The sequence below is a fragment of the Castor canadensis genome, chromosome 5 (genome assembly GCF_047511655.1).
Source record: "Castor canadensis chromosome 5, mCasCan1.hap1v2, whole genome shotgun sequence".
In the NCBI taxonomy this organism is placed as follows: Eukaryota; Metazoa; Chordata; class Mammalia; order Rodentia; family Castoridae; genus Castor; species Castor canadensis.
In genome coordinates this window covers 122,661,783-122,683,238 of record NC_133390.1, presented here as the reverse complement: position 1 = coordinate 122,683,238, position 21,456 = coordinate 122,661,783, and positions in this window count along the sequence as shown.

Below are 21,456 nucleotides of genomic sequence, written 5' to 3'. Positions count from 1 at the left end.
TACCTCAGTCCCCTTCTTACAGTGATTTCAGGCAATATTGGTTCAGAACTTAAATGGCAAAGAAAAGCAGTTGCTACATATTAGAAGCAAAAGCATAGTAGGTACAGGAGTATGGAGACTATGGGTAGAAAGCTAACAGTTTTTTACTATATTTCTTCAGCAGTATAAAGACAGATGGATAAAGAAAAAAGGGAAGGAAAACAAATGGGGAGAAAATGAGGTCTTGAGGATAATTTTTGAACCTTATGTCCACCTATCTCCGAAACTGTAATTTTCCTCCTATATTTTGGCCTTATATAGGAGGGAAAACTCCTTTGAGTTAAGTTTATGTTACTTGCAAGAAAATGTCCTAACTGGTAGAGATGCACAGTTGACTGAACTTCGCTATAACATAGAATGTGAAGAAAGAGACCTTAAGAGGTATCATATTGGCCTTTGCACTACAAGTCTTGTAAACAATTTCTCTTAATTGACTGCTCTCTCTCTCTCTCTCTCTCTCTGTTCCTCCTTCCCTCCCCCCCATTAATTGTGCAAAATAAGGGATTTTGTTATGACATTTTCATATATGCATATAATGTACTTTGATCACATTCACCCTGCCATTACCCTTTCCTATTCCTCTCTCCTTTCATATCAATGAGTCCCACTTTTACTTTCATGTCTTTTTTAAATCCCCTCTCTCCTAGTTTCCACATGTAATACATGCCTTTGTGAGACTAGCTAGTTTCACTTAACATGACGATATCCAGTTCCATCCATTTTCCAGCAAATGGCATAATTTCATTCTTCTTTATGACTGAAGAAAACTCCTTTGTTTTTTTTCAAAGGAAAATCCTAGGGTAGGATTGGAACTCTTTTATAGAATTAGATTTTAAATATTCTAGTCTCTGTGGGCCACAGAATCTCTTTTGCAATATTGAACATATTGTAAATAATTACAATATGTAAATAAACAGGCACAGTTGTGTTCCAATAAAATTTAATTTACAAAAGGCATAGGTGGGATTTGTCTGCTTGCCACAGTTTGCCAAGGCCTGTCTTGGAACATATTAGAGGCAATCAGAGGGCCAAACATTGTGTATATTGTGTGCACATATGTGTGTGTGTGTGCTTAAGTGTTTTTTCCCCTTAACTGAGGTTCTACAATATTAAATATTCCTTTTTGCATTAAGCAATATTTGAAACTGTTTAATTATTGCTTGGTGTTGAATTATTTTACTATCTGCTCTTGTTTTTTTTTTCATGTGAACTTTGGCAGTGGAAGTAACTTGGACAAGTACCTCTCAAACTGGAGGGATTATAAACAACTAAGTTAAATTTTTGCAAATGCCACCAATTATTGGTCAGATTTTGTGTAAAAATACGAACCCAGGTGAGTAAGTCCTTCGGAAACTTAATATACCATAGGCAAGCACTGCTTCCTGTTTCTTTGCTGACATCAAGATTGTAGTTTCTGGTAATCTTGTAATGTGTATGGCAGGAATTTCTTTGATAATGCATTGACATTGAGAAAGTACTTTAGATCAAAGTACCACACATGAAATGAATAATGAGGCAAATTGTGTATAGTTCTGGATTGAGGTAATAAATATTTAATGTAATGTAGGAAGAAAAGGGAAAAAAATTAGGATACGCTATGGATGGAATGGGAAGTACTTGTACTTGAATCTCTAAGCTTTTTATTAGAAGATCAGTAATTCATTGTTAAGAAATAATTTATGAACAAATCGGTATTCATCACAGGATTTATATACATGTACTACCTACTTATAATTTTTTCCACTCTGCGCATAATTTCCATGAAACTGTGTTACAAGCAAGGAGACAATATTCAAAGAAGTTAAGGAAATCATTATTGCAAATCAGGAGCTGAAAACAAGAGTCCCCAGACTCACAATTCATTCTTTTTCACTTCTACACTGTATCCAAGAGTATGTATTCTTGGCAGTACCAGATACTTAATTTATTTAACATGGTTCCACAATATAGACTTCTCTGCCCCAACTTTATTCCTGCAACAGAAAAATAATGGCTCTAATTGTTGGGTATACTTAATAAAGAGTTAGGGTCAACAAATCAAGTTGGCCTTTCCAAAACTAGGCAAGGTGGCAGCATCTATAGAGTGGTGGGCCAGTCATAAGAAAAGACCTGGCCCTTTCTTATTTGAAAACTACCAAACTTAAAAATTACCTCATCTCTAACAATCAACCTACTCATATAGTAAATAAATACTCATAGAGCAAAATGTTGAAGGCCTAAAAATTCATATTTTAAGCTTCAGTGCCAGGCTTTGTGGTAGTCTGGACAACTATGGAGCATATGACATGGTGCTTTCCCTGACTCATTCACTTATTCTTTCATTTATTAATCAGATGTTCATGTAGTCCTGTCTATGTCATAGGCACTGTACAAAAAACAGGGATTCAGGACTTGGAGGTGTGACTCAAACTGTAGAGTGAACGCTTTGCAAGCATGAAACCCTGAGTTCAAACCCCAATCCTACACAAACAAACAAATAAAAAAATAAACAAAAACCTGGGGATTCAAAGGTGTACAAAAATGGACATGACTTTCCATACAGAGCTTGTAGTCCTGTGAAGGAAGGGAAGCAGGTACAAATGTTAAGTCTGATGTAGATCCAATTCTTATTTATCTTGTTTCCTCATCCTGGCACCAAGATTCCCTACCACCTTCTATATGATTGCTGTTCTCCAGTCCTTCTTTAGCCTGGGAGACTCTTGACAAAGAGGATGACTGGCGTCTGTATTTCTAAATCATAGCCTCCACTTCTTGCATAACCCTCAGTTCTTAATGTAAATGCCTCAAAATGTGGGGAAACAATGAAAAACTGTAAAAAGTGGGAAATCCAAATCTCTTTTTGTTTTAGTTTATAAAGCATACAGTGATCAAAAGGAGGAAAGGGCTGACTAAAGGGGCAGAGTAATTATATTAACTCACAATCACAAATCAACCACCAGTACATTCTCCTCAAAGTCAATGACAAAATATCCCCATTCTTATTGCTTTAGTCATGTTTGTAACTAGCTAGCCCTTAAGAATCCCAAACAGAATATAATAAGTATTAAAAATTAAATAAAAATCCTGAGAAATCTGCAAATTCTCCCAGATGCAGAAACAATGAGCTAAATTAGGCTGAAGTCATCAACTCCCTTTATTCTTTGGTCAGTGACATAGCCATGGAGATTTGATCAGCAACACATAGTAGGACTATCCCCTTTCTTTTCCCTTATCATTTCCCTGCAGTTATACTTTTTCCCCAAACATATCCAAAAAGTAACTTTCAAACTAAAGAGATATTGAATTTCAGGTATATTTGCAAACTAAAATGATCTTTTAAAATCTCTGCATGTTCATGAAGCTCTGGATTTTAAAATTCATAATTTCTTTGCTCCAAACCTATCCAATAAATACCATAATTACCTCACTTTTCAGGAGAGACTTTAGAAATCAAATTTGTTCATGTAGAGAAGATGACACCAAGATAGGACTCAACTCTCATCTGAATGAAGTTGTCACTTTGTTTTCATTAATATGAATCAAAGATGGATTAGAAAGTAATTCAGTCCTTAGGCTCAATTAAGATTCTAACATACGCTTTGACCTGGAGTCTATGCAAAAGTTCATAGTTTTCATCAGTGTTCATTTTTAAGTGGCTTAATTTTTGCCTCTGATTGCTAAGTGTTAAAATATAAACCTTCACACTTGTGAGTCACCCGATATAACCAAGCTGTGGCTTTACTCTCAGAGAGTTTCCTAGGTGTGAACCTAACTGTGCCCTGGACCCACAAAAACATTTTAGTCAAGATTTCCAAGGTGAATTCTAGCCCACCTTTGTCAAAACCATGTAGACACCCACCCTCACCCATTGTAGAGGGTTACTCCTACAACCCTGGGCTTGTGGTATACATTGTGATTCTGCTACTAAGTTGGCTATGGGAACATAGACAACTAACCTTCCCTTTCTTATCTTCAATTTCCTCATTCATAAAATGTGTTTAAAATAATGTAAAATAAAATGGTGTGTTCAAAGTGGCTGGCATGTACTAAGTACAATTTATGCCTTAAAGAATTTACAATTTTAATTAGAAAAATAAAATATGCACATAAGCAATTGAAAAAATATGAAACACATGAAATAGATAATTAAAAAATGAGATATAGCTTTAGTTCTATACTTTGGAATTACCATATTCCATTTATCTAAGATTCCATATTTTATGAAAGCATTCTCAATTTCAAAGGTGTGAAATGTGGAGAAAATGTAGATATTAGAAAAATGAAATTAAGCAAGTAAAAAGTCATGAGAAACAATATTCTACAGCTAGGTTAAGAAAATAAACTAGACTCACAAAGACATTTTGTAACTTTTCCTTCTCTTGCTTTTTTAAACCTACTTTTCTTTTAAATCTTAGCACAATCCATTTAATTTTACAGAAATCTTCAAAACTATCTTGAACAAGTTATGAGGTAGATTTCTGGATAGAGAGATGGTCTAACTCATCAAGCTGGTTTGAGCCTTGTTCGTGGCACTTAACAACTCATCAGGCTAAGAAAGACAGCTTCTAAGCTCCATTGGACTATGATTTGAGGATTTACAGACTTTGAAGGAAAAGAAAACATATGTAAATTCATTGCCAAAATCAATTTCCTACTAATAGATTTATTGCTACAAAGAAGCATAAAGCTTACCAAATTCTTTTAGACTCATCTCTGTTTCCTTTATTACTTGTGTTATTAGCAGTGTCACAGTATCAGAACTTTAATTTCTTCTGATAAAACCATACTCATTACATGTACTAGGCACATTGACTATGGTGCTAGACTTTCCATGTACTCCAGTCAACAACATTCCATTGTCCCACGACTTAATTATTAAATTTTATGCAGAAATGTTTCTCTGCATAATGATAGTAAATGTTTTTGGAGTTTCAGAGATACTAGAATTAAGGAAACAGGACAAGTTGTTTGGGATAAGACACTAGACTGTAAGAGCCAAAGAGAAAAGGACCAGAGTCTAGTCTAGTGCCTGACACATACTTACACAAGTCATTTGCATGAATGAAGCCTAGGGCAGCTGGAAAAAGAAAATGATGTGAGCAGTGATTTAAAGAGAGATTCAATTTCAAGCAGCCCTATCAGAGAATATGGTCAAAATTTATCCCAGTAGTAAGAGCAAATTTGGATTAGTTAACTCTAAGGAAATTTGTGAAGTGTGGTGTCATAAATTTTTGTCTTCTGGGGAACACTTTGAAACTATGTTAGCTGCCATTTAGACTTTATCAAGACATTACTTCAGGGAAAATTGGCTAATCTTACTCTCACTGAAGAGTTATGACTAATGGTACATTAAACCTGAACTCGGGTATTTGCAACTTTAGGTGTTATCACCCCTCTTGGGTCTTCTCAATGGAATGAAGTTTTGAATACTGGTAAGTAATGATGATGGGATAACGGAGGGAATGGATGGGTGCTTGGAAGATGAGTGTCTGCCTAGTGCTGGAGAGCTGTACACTGTGTTACTCCATGACCAAGGCTCTGTACAGCCTGTACAACTATACATGGTCGCCATATATAGAAGACAGCTAGACAATCTTGTATCAGTAACCAGTCACAACTCTAGCAATGGAGCTAGAGACCAGGCAAAGCATATTGTTGGATAGACCAAAGAGGGAAATCAGCCTATACCAAGAATAAAAGCAGACTGGAACTTTAAAAGATAATAGATATCTCCAAAAGAAATAAAGAGCTGGACCACACATAACTGTGGTAAGTGGATGGCAGCAGACATATATATTAAGTCCTCACCAAAGATATATCATAGCCTTTGAGGTGTTTATAAATTAGATGAGGAGATGTGATGCTTATTTTTAATATGTCAACTTGGCCAGGCAATAATACACAGTATTTAATCAAATGCTAATCTAGGTGTTGAAGCCAAGATATTTTTGTAAATCTATTTCATATTACACTTAGTTGTCCTTATGTAAAGGGGATTATTCTTAATAATGCTGGTGCAGTTGATCCAATCAGCTGAAGGTCATGACAGCAAAAATTTAAAAGAAACTTTATCTCAAAAAGACTATAGGATCAACTCTTTTTTGTTCCTTTATTTGTTTATTATTATAAAATAAAATCAACTCTTAGGTTTCAAATCTGCTGGACTACCCTACAGGCTTCAAACTTGCCAGACACATAATCACATGAACCAGTTCCCTAAAAAAAAATCTCTAAATGAAATAAATATGTATGTACGTATGTATGTGTGTGTATGTTTAGACACACATATACACCATATGCACACTATCTCCTACTGGTTCTGTTTTCTAGAGAAACTTGACTGATACAACAGACTACACAAAACTAAAAGAAAGTGTGTTATGACCTTCATTCAGCTTTCAACCATCTCTGCTGAGTGTCTACTATGCAACAGACACTATGTGTGGATCCAGCGGAATGTGTGGTAAGAGTGAAGAAGAAAGTCACTATGAGATGGCATAACCAAAAGGGCCACCAGAAGATGCAATCTGCTCTGCTCTTGCAGATTTATAGAGAGTGAGAAAGGCAGCAGAGGGAAAACTGTTTCATCCCAATGTAAGAGCTGCTTTCATTTCAGCCAAGCAAATAGCCGTGCCAAGTTACCAGAAATCTAACTTGTTGATGGAAAGAATCTACACTAAGGAGTTTTTGCTGAATCATAATCAATTGTAATGTTACCCCATGCAAACTCATTTCCTTTTCATATCTTCACTTATGTTAAACATGTGTGAAGAAAATAACTTCTTTCATGGTTGCTGAAATCTGGAGTCCAATTGGTTTTACTTTAGCAAGTAACTAACCACTTTCTTTTCCGATTTGAACTACCAAAGCAGCTGAGAGATTACTGGTTTCCATTGATGTCTGCAATACACAAATTTTTGAAACCCTTAAAGTCTCCATGAAATTTGTCCTCCTTACTGTAATGTATGCAAGAATGAAAGATTGGGTTTGGAGGAAGTTATAAGAAATTCTGAAGCTGTAGGAACAAATGACATATTTCTTTTTCTATTTACCTTCAGACATGGAGAAAAACATTTTCTACCTTGTGGAATCTCAGGCTATTTAAGTTCTCAAACTATGACCAACACCAAGTATTTCCCATAGTGAGAGATAAAGAGAAGAGCATAAGATGTGCATAGATGAGAAAGGTACCAGGAATGTATCATGCATTTGGATCTTTGTAGGCATGGACCTTGCTTTGGGTGTCGTTTGGATCTTGCAGGCCTAAAATGAAAAGCAGAATTGCTTATCAAGGCTAGAAATGAGGGGAGTAAAGTGATGAACTTTTCTAAAAGGTTGCAATTATTTTTCAGAGATTGAATGATATTCAATGGGTTTGGAGAGAAATGGGTGTTTCCAAAGTAAATGTCCTGCTGTTGTAAAAGAGGACCATGTTTCTGTGCTGCATTGAAAAGATCTCCCATAGCATACTGTGAATTGAAAAAATTAAATACAGAACAGTAGATATAGAATGCTGTATTTTATGGAAAAAAGACACAAATATGTGCTTATATTTCACAAATATATGACAAAAAATAAACAATTGATCAAGGTAAAGTAGGGGTTGATACCCCTACTTAGAACTAAGTACTTAATAGGTATTTGCATGTTTGACCCTCTATGGCAGGGAAATATACATATAATATGAAACTTACCATTTTAGCCATTTCATTTCTTTTTAAATTTGCTTTTATTTTTATGTCTTTAGAATTTATTGGCATATATTAATTGTACAAAGGGGTTTCATTGTGAAATCTCTATATATTGTAGTTTGATTGAATTCACCCAAACTCTTTCTTAACTCCTATTCCCCTTTTTAATAGTTTTTGGTGGGTTTCATTATGCTATATTCATACATATATATGTATATTCTTCCATTCCATTAACTTTCCATCACCCTCTTTTTTCCCCTTCCCTTTCCCACTAGTTCCTACACCAAGAGAGGCCCCCTTTTACAATCATACATTATTATTATTTATTATTATTATATTATTAAATTCTTAGGTCTATATTATGAATATGAGCAAAAAATGCAATATTAGACTTTCTGAGCTTATTTCATTCAACAGAATGATCTCTAGGATCATCCATTTTCCTGAAAATGGCATAATTTCATTCTTTATGGCTGAATAATGCTCCATTGTGTATATGTACCACATTTTTTTATCGTTTCATCAATTGTTGTGTACCTAGGTTGATTCCACAGATTGGCTATTATAAAAAGTGTTGCTATAAACATGAATGTACAGGTATCTCTATTGTATGTTGACTTATATTCCTCGTATATATGTCTAAGAATAGTAGAGCAGAATCATATGGTAGTTCTAGTTTTAGTTTTTAAGGAACCTCCATACTGATTTCCATAGTGACTATACTAATTTATATTCTTACCAACAGCATATAAAAGTTCATTTTCCTCTACATCCCCTTCAGCATTTGTTGTTGCTTGTTTTCTTGTTGATTGCCATTCTGACTGGGATGAAATGGAATCTCAGTGTCACTTTGAACTGCATTTCCTTTATAACTAATGATATTAAACATTTTTCATGTAATTATTGGACTTTTTCTTTTGAGAACTGTCTGTTCAAATTGTTTGCCCTTTTATTAATTGGACTATTTGTTCCTTTGGTGTTTTGTTTTTTGAGCTCTTTATATATTCTGTATATTAAACCTTTGTCTGATGGATAGCTTGCAAAGATTTTCTCCTGTTTTATGGGATATTTCTTCATTCTGGTAATTGTTTCCTTTGATGTACAGAAGCTTTTTAAATTTGTCAGTTCTTGCCCTTATTTCCTGAGCAATTGGAGTCCTATTCAGAAAGTCCTAGCTTATGCCTCTATCTTCATGTGTTTTCACTATTTTTTCCATAGTCATTTCAACCTCAGGTCTTACATTATGTCTTTCATCCATTTGGGATTGAGTTTTTAACAAGGTGAGAGTTAGGAATCCAGTTTTAGTTTTCTACATGTGGATAAAACCATTTGTTAAAGAGACAGTTTTTTTCTCCAATGAATGTTTTTGGCACCTTTGTAGAAAATTAGATGGTTATAGTTGTGTGGGTTTATTTCTGGATCTTCTACTCTCTTCCATTGGCCTGTATGTCTGTTTTTGTGCCAGCACCATACTGCCTTTGTTACTATGACTCTAATATAATTTGAAGTCCAGCATTGCTCTTTTTTCTTAAGGATTATTTTGGCTAGTCAGGGTCTTTTATGCTTCCATATGAATTTTAGGGTTGATTAATCTTCTATTTTTTCTATTTTATTGGGATTTTGATGAGGATTGCATTGAATATACAGATTACTTTTGGCAATATAGTCATTTTTCACAATATTAATTCTGTCCATTCATGACATGAGAGGTTTTTCCATCTGGTAGTGTCTTCTTCAATTTCTTTCTTCAGTGTTTTATAGTTTTCATTGTAGAGATCTTTTGCCCCCTTAAGTTTATTCCTAGGTATTTCTTTTCTTTTTTTTTTTTTGAGGCTATTATGAATGGTAATGTTTTCTTGATTTCTTTTTCAAACCATAGGTTACTGACATATAGACAGGCTACTGATTTTTGTGTTAATTTTGTATCTTGCTACTTTGCCAAAAGCATTTATAAGACCTAAGAGTTTTTGGTGAAATCTTCAGATCTCTTAAGTATAGGATCATATCATCTGCAAATAGGGATAATTTGATTTCTTCCTTTCCTATTGGTATGACTTCTTTCCTTGTCTTATCGCTCTGACTAGGAATTCAAATATTACATTGAAGAATAATAGAGAGAATGGACACCCTGTTCTCTTGACTTTTGAGAAAATGGTTTCAGTTTTTCCCCATTTTGTACAATGTTGGTTATAGGTTTACCATATATAGCCTTTACTATGTTGAGGTATATTCATCTTGTTACCAGTTTCTTAAGAGCTTTTGTCATGAAGAGATGATGAAGTTTTTCAAATGCTTTCTCTGCATCTATTGAGATGATAATGTGTTGTCTTTTATTCTGCTTATGTGCTGTATTATGGATGTTGATTTGCATATGTTTGATCATCTTTTCATTTGTGGAATGAAGCTAATTTGATAATGGTCTATGGTCTTTTTAATGTGTTGTTGATTTTGGTTTGCAACTATTTTATTAAGCATTTTTGCATTTATGTTCTTCAAGGAAATTGGTCTACAATTTTTTTTTCTTGTGTCCTTATTCAATTTGTGTATCAGGATAATACTGACTGCATAGAATGAGTTTGGTATCATTCCTTTCTTTTCTATTTTATGAAATATTTTGAGGTGGATAGGTGTTAGTTCTTTCTTAGAGGTCTGGTAGAATTGTTTTAACCATTTTAAACTGTATGCTTTAATGGCATTAAATACATTCACAATATTGTACAATCTTCAAAACTACCTAGTTCCAAAATTTTTTCATTGCCCCAGTAGGAGCCACATATCCATCAAGCTATCATTTCTCAATCTCCCCTTTCTTCTGCCATTATATACCACAAATCTGCTTTCTGCCTTTATGAATTTACCTATTCTGGATATTTCATACAAATGGAAACATTCAATATACTTCTGGATTTTGTGTCTTCTATATTGTTTTCAGTGCTCATCTACATCATAGTATGATTGACTACTTTGTGTCTTTTTATGGCTGAATTATAGTTCATGGTTTGAATGTAACACATTTTGCTCATCCATTTGTTCTGTGATGAATATTTGCATTGTATCTACCTTTTGCCTATTTTGTATAATGCTGCCATGAACATTTACGTACACGGTTTTAATTTCAACTTTCTAACGTTAGGTATAATATTTGGGTTACCTTGTTGAAAAACTGTTTTCCAAAGTGGCTGGACCGTTTTACATCCCCACTGGCAATGTATGAAGATTCCAAGTACTTCATATCATTTTGTAAGCACTTATTAATTTATATTTTTTAAATTAGAGCCATCCTACTGAGCGTGAAATGGCATCTTACTGACATTTTGATATTCATTCCTCTGATGACTAATAATGTTGGCCATCTTTAATGTATTTTTATACCCATTTATATATCTTTTTGGAAAAAAGATATTCAAATCCTTTGCCCTCTTTTAATTTGGTCATATCTGTATGACTGAGTTGTAGCAGTTCTTTATGTATTCTGGATGCTAGACCCTTATCAGATGCATGATTTGTAAATTTTGTCTCACATTTTACAGGTTGCCTTTTCACTGTCTCAATTGTATCATTTAATGTACAAAGTTTTTAAATTTGATGAAGTCTAATACAACTGTTTTTCTTTTTGAAACTTGAATTTTAGAACTCATATGTAACAATGTACTGCCAAATACTGGGTAATGATGGTTTATTCCAGTTTTCTTCTCAGCGTTTTCTCATTTTGGCTCTTAATATTTAGTTCTTTGGTACATTTCTAGTTAATATTCATACATGCTATGATATATGATCCTATGTGTGATGTATGTTAATTTATTTGCAGGTGGGCATCAGGTTCTCAACATGATTTGTTGAAAAGACTTTTCCCATTGAATGATTCCATACCCTTGTCAGATATCAATTGTATGGACTTATTTATGGACTCTCAATTCTATTTACTTGATCAGTATATTTATGTTTATGCAGTACCACATAGAGTACTATAGCTTTGTAATAATGTTTGACATCTGAAAGTGTTAGTCTTCCAATTTTTTTCTTCCTTTTCAAGATTATTTTGGCTATTTGGAGCCCCTTGCCATTCTAGCTTAAGATTATTGTTTCCATTCCTTTAATAAAAAAAAGTCATTCAGAGTCTATTAGGGATTGCACTAAATCTGTATATCACTGTGGGGAGTATTGCCATCTTAACAGTGCTAAGTCTTCCAATTCATAAACTCAGGATATATTTCCATTCATTTAGGTTATCTTTATTTTCAGCAATATTTTATAGTCTTTAGTATAGGAATTTTTCACTTTCTTGGTTAAATTTATTCTTTTATTGTTTGAATAAGTATCCATCAAATGTCTATGTGTTAAATGCTTGGTCCCCAGGGTGGCACTATTGGGAGATGGTGGAATCTTTGAAAGTGAGGACTAGTGGGATGGCTTAGGTCATTGGGGTATGCCCCCAAGGGAGATTGTGAAAATTTGGCCAGTCCTCTTTCTCTTTGCTTCCAGGTTCATGACGTGAACAGTGTGCTTCACTACCTACTCCCCACCATTGCTATCTAGCATGCCTGCCAGAGGCCCAAATTAGTGAGTCCATCCTATCTTGAACAGGAACCTGCAAAACTATAAGCCCAAACAACATTTTTCTCTTTATAAGTAAATTATTCCAGATATTTCAGTGTAATGACAGCTCTTAAGTAGTTTGCTTGTTTTAATGCCTTTCAGTGATTTAAAATAAAATTGATTCCTTAATTTTCTTTTCAGATTATTCATTGATAGTATATAGACACGCAGTTGATTTTTGCATATTGATCATATATTCTATAATTTTGAAGAATTTATTTATTAGCTCTAGGGTTTTGCATGTATGAATTCTTTAAAATTTTTCTCCCTTTATGAAACTATGCCATCTGTGAATACAGATAGTTTTTCTTTTTATATAGTTGCCTTTTACTTATTTTTCTTGCCTCATTGTTCTGGCTAGGACCTCCAGTGCAATGTTGAATATAAGTGGTGAGTGAGCATCCTTATCTTATTCCTAATCTAAAAAGAAACTCTTCAGTAATTTACCACTGTCTATGATCATAGCTACTTATTTTTCATAAATTTATTTATTTATATACATATTATAAATTCAATTAAATCTTGAGTTTCTTTAGTGTTTTTTATCAAGAAGAGGTTTTGGATTTTGCCAAACGCTTTTTTTTTTACATCAATTAAGACAACCATGAGCAGTTTTTGTACCTTTATTAATATAGTTATAACATTGATTGAATTTCATATGTTTAACCATACTTACATTACTGACAATCACATTTGATGATTGTATATAATCCATTTAGTATGCTACTTGATTCAATTTGTCAGTATTTGATTGACAAGAAATTCCTTAAGTAATTATAGCAAAGGAGGAGGAGGAGGAAGAAAAGGAGGAAAAGAAAAAGAACTCCAAAAATTAAAAAAAATTCTCTAGGTCTTTGTACATTAGCTCTGTGTTGCAACACTCTTTCCAAGCTTAGCCTCCATGTCCATTTTACACAAAGTCTAAAGAGATGAAAGCTTATGATTTCCAGGTGTTTTCTGAGCACATTTCCTGTCACTGGTATCTATATGTCTTTTTAGATTCTCTTGTATTCGTGGAAACTTTTCAAAGCCCTGCTCTGCAAATCCTAACAAATCTCATTCTGTAACCTTTTCTCCTGGATTTTTGGTGTGCTTAATATTTGCACCAACTGTTACTTTTTGCCCCTGGCATGAGTGGCTTATTTTTTGTTTCTCAATGTTTAGGGGAGACTAACCTTCTTATAGCCATAGAGTTCCAAGTAAGATTAAAAGAAAGGAGAGCCTATTGCATCAGTCCCTTGGGAAAACCCCTACTTTGGTCAAAAGAGGCAAATACAATTTCTTGAGAACAAGATCTCTGCTCCCCCTGAAGCCTGGTGTTCATAGAAAGATGTACCATCATCTTTAAAACTGCCACTATACCATGAAGGATAGTGTGACTAGGGTAAGATAAAATTTCTCTATCACATTTCAGTGGATTTTATCTTTGCTAAGCATTCAGGTAGTTGCTATAAACTTTCATTATCTTCCAGACTTCTAGAAAGGTTAATTCTAATGGGTTTTGATGGAGTTTTTAGTAACTCTGATGAGTGACAGACTCTAGTAATTCTCTACTTCACAATTTTCAATGATTTCACATATTTACCTTGTGTTATTTATGAGAAGAATAACTTATTTTAAAAATTTACAAAGAATGAGTGCACTAAATAGGGTCTTATCATCTAACATTCTGACATGATGAAACTTGGGTACCACCAAACAAATTTTGCCATTTGACTTTCTCAATTATTTTCACTTTAGATAAATAAAGAAAAGTACAAGAATTCATATATTAGCCCAGGGTTTACTCCAGCAAAAACTTCGAAGAATTTGCTCCACCTCCCTTTAGACAACCACCTCTAATCCCATCCGTATCTGTCTTTGCCCTTTTTTATTCTCAGACCTAAGCCCAATACTTTATCTTTCTTCCTGTTCACCATGAGGAAATAATAATTATTTTGCTGAATGAAACTTACTACCTTTTGAGTTTATTCCACAATTTCTCTTAACATTTTGATATTGTAAGATGATAGTACCCAAGTGTTCATTCATTCAAAAATATGAATGAACATTAGTGCTTGTTTTCTGGCAATCAGGTGATGAGGAAGGAATGGATAAGAACAATTAAAGAAAATGTTAAAATGTCTTAAGGGTAAGGAAAATGGCAGCAAAATATTTTGCTATTAGTGAATCATCACATAATAACCTTGTCTGAATCTGTGCCGCATAAATTATTGTCAAGGGTCAGCACTGCCTTTGAATTTATAACAGAATCCCAAGTACTGACTCAAGATTCCAAGAAGCAGGAGTGGCACAAAAGGAGAGGGGAGTTAGGAATCTGCACTTTTACAGTGTTCCAGGGGAACACTTTTAAGAACCACTTACCAAAGTTACTGGGATTTTCTTGTCTTATAAAAAAAAATGATATTCTCCTACATCAGTATAGTACCTTACTATTTACAAAAGTTTTTTTTCCCAGACAGTAAACATACTTATTATGTATGCCAGGATTGTGTTCCGTTTTTTACAAAATAGAAAACTGTATTACAGACATCTTTGACTTTTTTATATCAGACATTCAAACAAATCTCTACTTTAAATCCATGATTCTTCTAATTTTGCTATATGCACATAAATAAATAAGAATATAGAGGTCCATCTTTTCTAGTGTAATCACTCAGCCTTTTCATTTTTTATCCCTTTATTTATATACTCTTCATTCTTTACACTTGACAAATATTTATTAAGCACTCTATTAAGTATATATTTAGAACATATCTAAATATATCTAAAAGTATCTAAAGTAGTGCTAAAAATTTCATCTCTTTATCTCTGCATGCTTGCTTGATTTGACAGTAGTAAGAAAATAAAGTAAAATAAATGTTCATAAATCATGACAAAAAAAAGTAATGCTAAAAGATGACTGCAATATTTATTTATTGGTTTAACTAAAGTGGTGCACTTTTGACTGTGTATAATTCCACTACATATATTCTACATACATTTTTTTTTTTAGAAAATTAGTCACTAAGTTTTGGCCTGTTTATGTCAGTTATCCTAGTAGTTCTCCAGCACTGTTGCCTATTTGAATCTTTCAAAAATATCTAAGTCCAGGCCTCCCTACAGACTAATCGCATCAGAATCTGTGGAGGAAGGACCCAGACATCAGTATTTTTATATCTATCCAGGTGATTGTAACATGTAGCCATATGGAGGACAGGAATGTAAAACAGGTCTTGTCTGGGTATTGGTACCAGTGGTAGAGGGGAGGATATAAGGGAAGGGTGTATGAGGGTGAATAAAGTGGAAATATTATGTACTCAAATATGAAAATGGAAAAATGAGAACTTTTGAAATTATTCTAGGAATGGAGAGAGGAGAGAGAAATGAAAATGATGGAAGGAGTGAATTTAACTAAGATATATTGTAAGCACTTTTGCAAATGTCACAGTCTACAACCATAACATGATAAAAAATAACTGTCACTATAACGTGTAGCCAACCAAAGAACCAATATATTTGAGAGTACGAGCCTATTTCTAGAGCTTCCTTGGAAAATTTTCCTATCCTATAAATCTCGTTCTGAAATGTGTGTGTGTGTTCGGGTGTGAGAGAGAGAAGGCATGTAAGACAGAAAGGGGTAGGAGGGAGGATAAGAGAATTGGAATTTATCTTCTCTCCCAAGGTTCTTGCTTTGTCAAGACCCTCAGACATGCTCAACTTAAGCCAAGCTTGTCTTCAGTGTCTCAGAAATATATTTCTAGACAGTTAATTATAGCTTACAGATTAAATGTTCATTGTAAAGACTTGGTGAATATCTAATAATTTCTCCAAACTACTAAATTAGTAGAACTGTCAGATAAAGCTACCTCTTTGATTTTTCTTATATGAGGAATCTAGATTTTTTTCAAAAAGACATATAAATTGAAGGCAGATTGTTTCGGAAAAGGAAGGGGACTACTTGGAGCAGGATGAAATAAGAAAGGGTGATGGGGGAGAATATGATCAAAGTACACTATATAAATGAGAGAGATTTTTAAATCCGGGTGTCCAAATCTCATACTTCACCAACTGAATGAACATCTCTAGTTATGAGATTGTGTTATAAGTATTTTTTAAAGCTTCTCAAGTAATTCCTCTGTGCAGCAGGTCTGAGAACCAGAAATTTCGAGCAGTATACCAAGAGCAGTAGTTCTGAGACCGGACTATGATTCCACATCGAATGGCATCCCAGTCACACTGATTCTATTGGTTCTTGGACCACCTTTAGCAACAAGATTATAGAGAAATTCCTATGAATCATTTCAGAAGTATTACCACATGGGTCCTGCTGTTAAGAAAATGAGAGTTTTTACTTACTTTGTCACTCTAAACTTGTACGTGTTGTTACTAGCAGGGCTAGGAGTCTCTTGTGTTTCTCAGAGGGTAATATCACCTCAACTTGTGTGCATGATAATCACATGAAATTGTTGTTTTAAATACTCTAGAGCCTTACCTACAAAGACTATGATCTCATAGGTCTCAGAAATGAAACTAGAATGAGAGGTGTTACCAATAACAATGGCTAATAGTTATCGAATGTTTACTCTATGCCAGATACTGCTCTGATAATTTTATAGCCAAAATATATTGAACTTTCACAGTTATCCTATGAGATAGGGACATGTATTATGCTCAATATAAAAATTTAGAAAACTGATAAAGAAATAATTTGACCAAGGTCAAATAATAGAGAAATTCAGACATGGGATTCTACTGTGAATTTATATTTCAAATAATCCACATACTTAGTGAACTGTGATACTTCAATTTACAATATAATTTCCTTCCTTCAACATTTTAACTATTCCTTTCCTATGACATTAATTTTCTAAAGTGTTTGGTATTTTATTCCTACCTCTTAATGACTGCATAGGTGAGTGCTTCAGTGTTGGAAATAGCTAAATTTGAAAATTGGTTTTCTCAGGTATTGGCAGTATGTCCTTGAGTTTATTTCTGTATCTTTCTAAGGTTCAGCCTTATAAGCAGGAACACTTTGCAAGGTGACTGTGAACCATGCCCCCAGACAGATACTTAAATATCCTTATGAATCTGGGATATTTCACTTAGCAATGATCTCCATTTCCATCTGTTTTCCTACAAACAACACAATTTCTTTCTCCTTTGTGGCTTAATAAAACTTCACTGTGTATGTATGCCACATTTTCTTTATCCATTCCTCTACTGATGGATACCAAGACTAATTCCATAAATCAATGATTATGAATAGTACAGCAATAAACATGATATACAGGTAGCTCCACTGTTATGCTAACTTAGAATCCTATGGAGTGGTAGAGCTGGATCATATGGTAGTTCTACCTTTGGTTTTTTTGAGGAAATTACACACTTATTTCCATAGTGACTATACTAACTACAGTTCCACCAACAGTGTACAAGGGTTCATTTTCTCCCCACAGCCTCATCAATATTGTTGTTTCTCAATGATTGCTACTCTAACTTGGGTGAGATGAAATCTCAGTATAATTTTGAGTTGCACTTCACTGATGGCTAAAGATTTTGAACAGTTTTTCATGTATTTATTGTGCATTTATACTTCTTTTTCGAACTGTGTGTTCCATTTGTTTGCCAGTTAATTGGTTGGATTATATGTTCTTTCAGTGTTTAATTTTTTTTAGTTCTTTATATATTCTGTATATTAATCTCCTGTCAGTTGTATGTATAGCTAACAAAGACTTTCTTCCACTCCATAAGCTGTCTTTTCAGTCTTGTTTTTTTTAAGTTTTTGTTTTATTCATATGTGCATACAATGTTGGGCATTTCTCCCCCCTTCCCCCAGCTCCCTCCCTTACCCCCCCACCCCCTCGCTACCAGGCAGAAACTATTCTGCCCTTATCTCTAATTTTGTTGAAGAGCAAGTATAAGCAATAATAGGAAGGACAAGGGTTTTTGCTAGATGAGATAAGGATAGCTATACAGGGAGTTGACTTGCCTTGATTTCCTGTACCTGTGTGTTATCTTCTAAGTTAATTCTTCTCGAACTAACCTATTCTCTAGTTCCTGGTCCCCTTCTCCGATTGGCCTCAGTTGCTTTAAAGTATCTGCTTTAGTTTCTCTGTGTTGAGGGCAACAAATGCTAACTAGTTTTTTGGGTGTCTTACCTATCCTCATACTTCCCTTGTGTGCTCTCACCTTATCATGTGATCAAAGTCGAATCCCCTTGTTGTGTTTGCTCTTGATCTAATATCCGCATATGAGGGAGAACATACAATTTTGGTCTTTTGGGCCAGGCTAACCTCACTCAGAATGATGTTCTCCAATTCTATCCATTTACCAGCGAATGATAACATTTCATTTTTCTTCATGGCTGCATAAAATTCCATTGTGTATAGATACCACATTTTCTTAATCCATTCGTCAGTGGTGGGGCATCTTGGCTGTTTCCATAACTTGGCTATTGTGAATAGTGCCGCAATAGACATGGGTGTGCAGGTGCCTCTGGAGTAACCTGTGTCACAGTCTTTTGGGTATATCCCCAAGAGTGGTATTGCTGAATCAAATTGTAGATCAATGTGTAGCTTTTTAAGTAGCCTCCAAATTTCTTTCCAGAGTGGTTGTACTAGTTTGCATTCCCACCAGCAGTGTACCAGGGTTCCTTTTTCCCCACATCCTCGCCAACACCTGTTGTTTGTAGTGTTGCTAATGATGGCTATTCTAACAGGGGTGAGGTGGAATTTAGTGTGGTTTTAATTTACATTTCCTTTATTGCTAGAGATGTTGAGCATTTTTGCATGTGTTTTTTGGCTATTTCAATTTCTTCTTTTGAGAAAGTTCTATTTAGTTCACTTGCCCATTTCTTTATTGGTTCATTAATTTTGGGAGAATTTGGTTTTTTAAGTTCCCTATATACTGGTTATCAGTCCTTTGTCTGATGTGTAGCTGGCAAATATTTTCTCCCATTCTGTGGGTGTTCTCTTCAGTTTAGAGACCATTTCTTTTGTTAAGCAGATGCTTTTTAGTTTTATGAAGTCCTATTTATCTATGCTATCTCTTAGATGCTGAGCCGCTGGGGTTCCATTGAGAAAGTTCTTGCCTATACCTATTAATTCCAGAGAATTTTCTACTCTTTCCTGTACCAACTTTAGAGTTTGTGGTCTGATATTAAGCTCTTTGACATTTTGAGTTAATATTGGTACAAGGTGATATATATGGATCTAATTTCAGTTTTTTGCAGACTGCTAACCAGTTTTCCCAGATGTTTTTGTTGAAGAGGCTGTCTTTTCTCCATCATATATTTTTAGCGCCTTTGTCAAAGACAAGTTGGTTATAGTTGTGTGGCTTCATATCTGGGTCCTCTATTCTGTTCCACTGGTCTTCATGTCTGTTTTTGTGCCAGTACCATGCTGTTTTTATCGTTATTGCTTTGTAATATAGTTTGAAGTTGGGTATCATGATACCTCCAGCATTGTTCTTTTTACTGAGTATTGCCTTGGCTATTTGTGGCCTCTTGTGTTTCCATTTTTCAATCTCTATAATGAATGTCATTGGGATTTTGATGGGAACTGCATTAAACAAGAAGATTACTTTTGGGAGTATAGATGTTTTTACTATGTTGATTCTACCAATCCATGAGCATGGGAGATCTCTCTACTTTCTATACTCTTCCTCAATCTCTTTCTTCAGAAGTTTATAGTTTTCCTTGTAGAGGAAAGGTTGTTCCATCCTTTGTTAAGTTTACACCTAGGTATTTGATTTTTTTTTAGGCTATTGTAAATGGAATTGTTTTCATATATTCTTTCTCAGTTTGTTCATTACTAGTGTATAGAAATGCTAATGATTTTTCTATGTTGATTTTATCTCCTGCTACCTTGCTATAGCTATTGATAGTGTCTAGGACTTTTTGAGAAGAGTTTTTTGGGTCTTTAAGGTATAGGATCATGTCGTCTGCAAATAGGGATTTTTTGACAGTTTCTTTACCCATTTGTATTCCTTTTATTCCTTCTTCTTGCTTAATTGCTCTGGCTAGGAATTCCAGTACTATGTTGAATAGGAGTGGAGATAGTGGGCATCCTTGTCTGGTTCCTGATTTTAGAGGGAATGGTTTCAGTTTTTCTCCGTTAAGTATAATGCTGGCTGTAGGTTTGTTGTATATGGCTTTTATAATGTTGAGGTACTTTCTTTCTATTCCTAGTTTTCTTAGAGCTTTTATCATGAAATGGTGTTGGATCTTATCAAAGGCTTTTTCTGCATCTATTGAGATGATCAAGTGGTTTTTGTCTTTGCTTCTGTTAATGTGGTTTATTATATTCATTGATTTTCATATGTTGAACCACCCCTGCATCCCTGGGATGAAGCCTACTTGGTCATGGTGAATGATCTTTGTGATGCGCTGTTGAATCGTTTTGCTATTATTTTACTGAGGATTTTTGCATCAATGTTCATTAAGGAGATTGGCCTATAGTTCTCCTTTTTGGAGGTGTCTTTGCCTGGTTTTGGGATAAGTGTAATACTGGCTTCATAAAATGTGTTAGGCAGTTTTCCTTCCCTTTCTATTTCATGGAACAGTTTAAGGAGGGTTTGCGTCAGTTCTTCTTTAAAGGTCTGATAGAATTCAGCAGAGAATCCATCAGGTCCTGGACTTTTCTTTTTGGGGAGACTCTTCATTGCTGCTTCAATTTCATTTTGTGTTATAGATCTGTTCAGGTGATTAATTTCCTCTTGGTTCAGTTTTGGATGATCATATGTATCTAGAAATCTGTCCATTTCTTTAAGATTTTCAAATTTATTTGAATATAGGTTCTCAAAGTAGTTTCTGGTGATTTCCTGGATTTCCATGGTGTTTGTTGTTTTCTCCCCTTTTGCATTCCTGATTTTAATCCTGATTTAATTTGGGTTTTGTCTCTTCTCATTTTAGTCAGGTTTGGCAGGGGTCTATCAATCATGTTTATTTTTTCAAAGAACCAACTTTTTGTTTCATTAATTCTTTGTATCCTTTTTTCTGGTTTCTATTTCATTGATTTCAGCTCTTATTTTTATTATTTCTCTCCTTCTGTTTTTTTGGGGATTTGTTTGTTCTTGTTTTTCTAGGAGTTTGAGATGTATCATTAGGTCATTGATTTGGGATCTTTCAGTATTTTTAATATATGCACTCATGGCTACAAACTTTCCTCTC